Genomic DNA, 6,558 nt, shown 5'->3' on the forward strand with positions numbered 1-6,558 from the left:
ATATGACCATCTTAATTGATACAGAAAAAAATATTTGACAAAATCCAATATCCATTTCTGAAAAAACAAAAAACTCTCAGCAAATTAGGAACAGAATTGAACTTCTTCAAACCTGATAAAGGTTATCTATAGATGACATCATAATTAAAACTAAATTATTTTAGTTTTTTTTGTTGTTGTTGAGAGTTTTTATCATGAAAAGATGTTGAATTTTGTCAAATGCTTTTTATGTACCTATTTGTATGACCATATGGTTTTTATCCTTCATTTTGTTAATATGGTGCATCACATTTATTGATTTGCTTATGTTGAACCATTCTTTAAGCCCAAGAATAAATCCCAGTTGATTACGGTGTAGGACTCTTTTAATTTACTTTTGAATTTTGTTTGCTAATATTTTGTTGAAGATTGTTGCATCTATGTTCATCAAGGATATTCACCTGTAATTTTCTTTGCTTATAGAGTCCTCGTCTTGCTTTGGTATCAAGGTAATGTTAGTCTCCTAAAGTGAATTTTGAAGTGTTCCCTCCTCTTCAATTTTTTTTGAAAGAGTTTGGGAAGGATTGGTATTAATTCTTCTGTAAATGTCTGGTAGAATTTGCCAGTGAAGCCATCTGGTCCTGGACTTTTCTTTCTTGGGAGGTTTTTGATTACTAATCCAATCTTCTTACTAATAATTGTTCTGTTCAGATCTTCTATTTCTTCATTATTCAGTCTTTGTAGGTTGTATGTTTCTAAGAATTTATCCCATTCTTCTAGGTTGTCCAATTTGTTGGAGTATAGTTGTGCATAGTAGCCTTTTGTGATCCTTTCTATTGGTATCAGTTGTAATGTCTCCTCTTTATTTATAATTTTGTTTACTTGAATCCTCTCTCTTCTTGGTTAGTGTAGCTAAACGTGTGTCAATTTTGTTTATCTCTTCAAAAAAACACTAGTTTCATTGATTTTTTTCCTATTGTCTTTCTAGTCTCTATTTGTTTCAGCTCTAATCTTGATTACGTCCTTCCTTCTGCTAATTTTGGGTTTCGTTTAATATTTTTCTAATTCCCTGAAGTGTAAAGTTAGGTTGCTTATTTGAGATCTTTCTTTTTTCCTAATGTAGGCATTTATCACTATAAACTTCCTTTTTAAAACTGCTTTTGCTGCATCTTATAAGGTTTGGTATATTGTGTTTTCATTTTTGTTTGTCTCAAGATACTTTCTGATTTCCCTTTTGATTTCTTCTTTGACCCACTGGTTATTCAGGAGTGTGTTAATTTTCATGTATTTGTGCATTTTTCAATTTTTCTCCTATTATTGATTTCTAGTTTTATATCACTGTAATCAGAAAATATTCTTGATATGATTTCAATCTTTTAAATTTGTTAAGACTTGCTTTGTGGCCCAACATATGCTCTATCCTTGAGAATAATCTGTGTGCACTTGAGAAGAATGTGTATTCTACTGTGGTTGGATGGCATGTTCTCTATGTGTCTGTTAGGTCCATTTGGTCTACATTATTATTCAGGTTTGCTGTTCCTTATTAGTTTTCTGTCTGACTGATCAAGTGTTGGAAAAAAATGGATATCCATATGCAAAAGAAGGAAACCATACACACCATACACCATACACAAAAACTAACTCAAAAGAGATTAAGAACTTAAATGTAAGACCTGAAACCATAAAACTCCTAGGAAAAAACAGGAGAAAGCTTCTTGACATTAGTCTTGGCAATAATTTCTTAGATATGATACTAAAAGCACAGGAAAGAAAAACAAAAATAGACAAGTGGACTACATTAAACTAAAAAACTCTCCACAGCAAAGGAAATAATCAACAAATGAAAAGTCAGCCTACTGAATGGGAGAAAATAATTGCAAATCATATATCTGATAATAGGTTAATATCCAAAATACATAAGGAACTCATAGAACTCAATAGCAAAAAACCAAAAAACAAACAACTCAATTTAAAAATGGACCTGAATAGATATTTTTCCAAAGACACAAATAGTCAACAGATATATGAAAAGGTGCTCAACATCACTAATCAACAAGGAAATGTAAGTCAAAACTACAATGAGACATCACCTCAAAACTGTTTAAATAGATATTATCAAGGAAAAAAAGATAATAAATGCCTGTAAGGATGTGGAGAAAAGAGAACTTTAGTACACTGTGAGCATGTAAATTGGTGCAGCCACTATGGAAAACAGTATGGAGGTTCTTCAAAAGATTAAAAATTGAACTACCATAAGATCCAGCAATACTACTTCTAGATATATATCCAAAGGAATTGAAATCAGGATCTTGAAGAGATATTTGCATTACCTTGTTCATCGTAGCATTATTCACAATGGCCAAGACATGAAAACAACCTAAATGTGCATCAACAAAAGTATAGGTAAAGAAAATGTGGTATGTATAGTTACAATGGAATATTATTCAGACTTAAAAACAGAAGGAAATTCTGCCATTTGTGACAACATGGACGAACCTGGAGGACATTATGCTAAGTGAAATAAGCCAGACACAGAAGGACAAATTCCACATGAATCCACAAATATGAGGAATCTAAAATAGTAAAACTCATAGAAACAGAGAGAAGAATGATGATGCCAGATGCTGAGGGGAGGGGTAAATGGACATATTAGTCAAAGGGTACAAAATTTCAGCTATAAACAATGAATAAGTCCTAAAGATCCACTGTACAGCATATTGCCTATAGTTAATGATACTGTATTATATACTTAAAAATTTGCTAAGAGGGCATATCTTACAGTAAGTATTCTTATCGAAAAAAAAAAACTCTACATACTGTATGATCCTACAAGGATGATCTATAAAGACAGAGAATAGATCAGTAGTTGTGAAGGACTGGGGTTTTGGAGAGGGTTACTACAAAGGGCACAAGTGAATATTTAGTTGGGGGAGGGAACTGTTCTATATCTTGATTGTGGTGGTAGTTAACACTACTGTATATATTCGTTAAAACTCATAGAACTGTACACCAAAAAGAGTAAATGTTACTGTATATAAATTACATCTCAATAAACCTGGTTTAAATATATATTTGTTAAATATATGTTTATTTATATATTTATATATATATATAAAAGGAAATGAAGAGGCAGTCAAATAGTTTACTAGGAAAAAATCTATTAAACAGAAAGAAGGCAGTATTGGAGGAAATGAGGAACAAAGATATAAGACATATAGAAAACAAGTAGCAAAATGGCAGAAGTTAGTTCTTTATTATCAGTAATCACTTTAAATGTAAATCAATTAAACCCACCAGGTAAAAGACAAAGATTTGTAGAATGGAAAACAAAACAAACCAAAACATGGTCCAATGATATGCTGCTTACAAGAGACTCACTGTAGACCCAGAGACACAAATAAGTTGAAGGTGAAAGGATGGGAAAAAGATATTCCATGGAAATAGTCACCAAAAGAGAGCTAGTGTAGTTACACTAATATCAGACAAAATAGATTTAAAGTCAAAAATTGTCACAAGAGACAAAGAAGGAAATTATATATTAATAAAAGGGTCAATTTATCCAGAATATATAAAAATTACAAATACGCACCAAACAACAGAGCCCCCAAATATATATATATATATGAAGCAAACATCGACAGAATTGAATGGAAAAATAGGAAATTTGGCAATTATAGTTGGAGACCTCAATAATCCACTTTCAATAATGGGTAGAATATTTAGAAAGAAAATCAGTAAAGAAATAAAGGACTTGAAAAACGCTGTAGACCAAGCAGACCTAATAGTCGTGTATATATTTCACCTAACATGTACATGTATGACCTACTGGTCATATACAGAACACTTCACACAACAAAAGCAGAGTGCACATGGAACATTCTTCAGGTTGGAAGATATGTTAGGCCATAAAAGGATTGAAATCATGTTAAGTATCTTTCCAACTACAATGGAATGAAGCTGGAAGTCAATAACAGAAGGAAAACTGGAAAATTCACAAATACCTGGAAATTAAACAACACACTGTTAAACAACCAATGGGTCAAAGAAGAAATCTTTGGATTTCTGGAAATTAAACCTGGAAATTAAACAACACACTGTTAAACAACCAATGGGTCAAAGAAGAAATCGTTAGGGAGATTTTTAAAATTTTAGATATGAATGAAAATGAAAACACAAATTACCAAAACATGGGATGCAGCAAAAACAATGCTCAAAGGGAAATTTGTAGCTATAAATGCCTATGTTAAAAAAGAAGAAAGGACTCAAATTAACAACCCAACTTTACACCTTCAGGAATTAGAGAAAGAAGGGGAAACTAAACTCCAAACTAGTAGAAGTAAATAAATATAAAGATTAGAGCAGATTAAATGAAACAAGAGAATAGAAATACAATAGAGACTCAACAAAAGCAAAAGTTGGTTCTCCAAAAAGATCAACAAAGTTGACAAACCTTTAGCTACACTAAGAAAAATGGACAGAAGACATAAATAACTCAAATCAGAAATGCAAGTGGGGACATTACTTCTGACTTTACAGAAATTTAAAGGATTATAAGAAAATACCATGAGCAATCATAGGCTAAAAAATATATATATATTATAGATGAAATGGACAAATTTCTAGAAACACACAAATCACCAAAAGTACTCAAGAAGAAATAGAAAATCTCAACAGACCAAAAACAAGCAAAGAGATTAAATCAATAGCTAATCAAAAACCTTCCAACAAAGAAAAGTCCATAATCAGATGACTTCACTGATGCATTCCACCAAACGTTTAGAGAAGAATTCACACTAACCCTACACAAACTCTTCCAAAAATTGGAAGAGGAGGAAACACTTTCTAACACATTCTGATACCAAAGCCAGACAAAGACACTACAAAGAAAAAATAGAAAACAACAGATCAACATCCCTTATTAAAATAATATGCAAAAATACTGGCAAACCAAATTCAATAGCACATTAAAATGATTATATACCATGATGAAGTGGGCTTTATCCCAGGAATGCAAGAGTGGTTCAACATAAGTAAATCAATCAATGAAATATACCACATTAATAGAACAAAGAAATTAAACAAATGATAATCTCAATAGACACAGAAAAAACATTTGACAAAATCCAACAACGTTTCATGATAAAAACACTCAGCAAACTAGGAATAGAAAGGAAATTCCTCAACATAATAAAGGGCATTTATGAAAAACTCACAGTTAACATCATACTCAATGTTGAATGACTGAAAGCTTTACCCCTAAGATCAGGAATAAGACAAGGATACTTGTTTCATCGATGCTATTCAACATAGTCTTGGAAGTCTTAGAGTAATGAGGCAAAAAAAAGAAATAGAAAATATCCAAATGGAAAGGTAAAAATAAAACTATCTCTATTTGCAGATGACAAGATTCAACATATAGAAAATCCCAAGGAATCCAAAAACAGATACAAAAAACCCCTACTGGAGCTAATAAACTAATTCAGCAAAGTTGCAGTTTACAAAATCAACATGCAAAAATCAGTTGTGTTTCTTACACCAGCAATAAAATAATTCCATTTACAATAGAATCCAAAAGAACAAAATACCTAGGAATAAATTTAACCAAGGAGGTGAAAGACTTGCATGCTGAAAACTATAAAACATTGCTGAAAGAAATGAAAGAATATCTAAATAAATGGAAAGACATTCCTTGTCCATGGATTGGAAGATTTAATATTGTTAAGATGGCAATACTCCCCAAAGTGATCTACAGATTCAATGCAATCCCTATCAAAATTCTACTTGCTTTTTTTTGCAGAAATGGAAAAGGTGATGCAAAAATTCACATTGAATTTCAAGAGGTCCCAAATAGCCAAAACAATATTAAAAGAGATAAAGTCAGAAGACTCACGTTTCCTGATTTCAAAACTACTACAAAGTTAAAGTATTCAAAACGGTGTGGTACTGTCACAAGGATACGAATATAGACAAATGGAATAGAATTGAGAGTCTGAAAATAAACCCAAACATCTATGGACAATTGATTTTTGACAAGGGTGCCAAGACCGTTCAATGAGGAAAGAATAGTTCTTTAACTTATGGTGCTGAGACAACTGAATAACTATATACAAAAGAATTAAGTTGAACTCCTACCTCACATCATATGCAAAAATCAACTCAAAACAGATTAACAACCTAAATATAGGAGCTAAAACTATTAGAAGAAAACATTAAGAGCTAAAACTATTAGAAGAAAACATAGGGGTAATTCTTGATGACCTCATAATTGGCAATGGATTCTTAGATTTGACTCCAAAAGCACAAGAAGTAGAAGAAAAAAATAGATGAATCGGACTTCATAAATGTTAAAAACTTTTGTGCATCAAAGGATATTATCAGAAAAATGAAAAGACAATCTACAGAATGGAAGAAAATATTCGCAAATCATATATATCTGATAAGGATTTAATATCCAGAATATGTAAAGAACCCCTAAAACTCCACAACACAAAGACAGTCTTATTAATAATTGAACAAAGAACTCGAATAGATATTTCTTCAAGGAAGAAATACAAATGGCCAATAGTACATGAAAAAGAT

The sequence above is a fragment of the Diceros bicornis genome, chromosome 3 (genome assembly GCF_020826845.1).
Source record: "Diceros bicornis minor isolate mBicDic1 chromosome 3, mDicBic1.mat.cur, whole genome shotgun sequence".
In the NCBI taxonomy this organism is placed as follows: domain Eukaryota; kingdom Metazoa; phylum Chordata; class Mammalia; order Perissodactyla; family Rhinocerotidae; genus Diceros; species Diceros bicornis.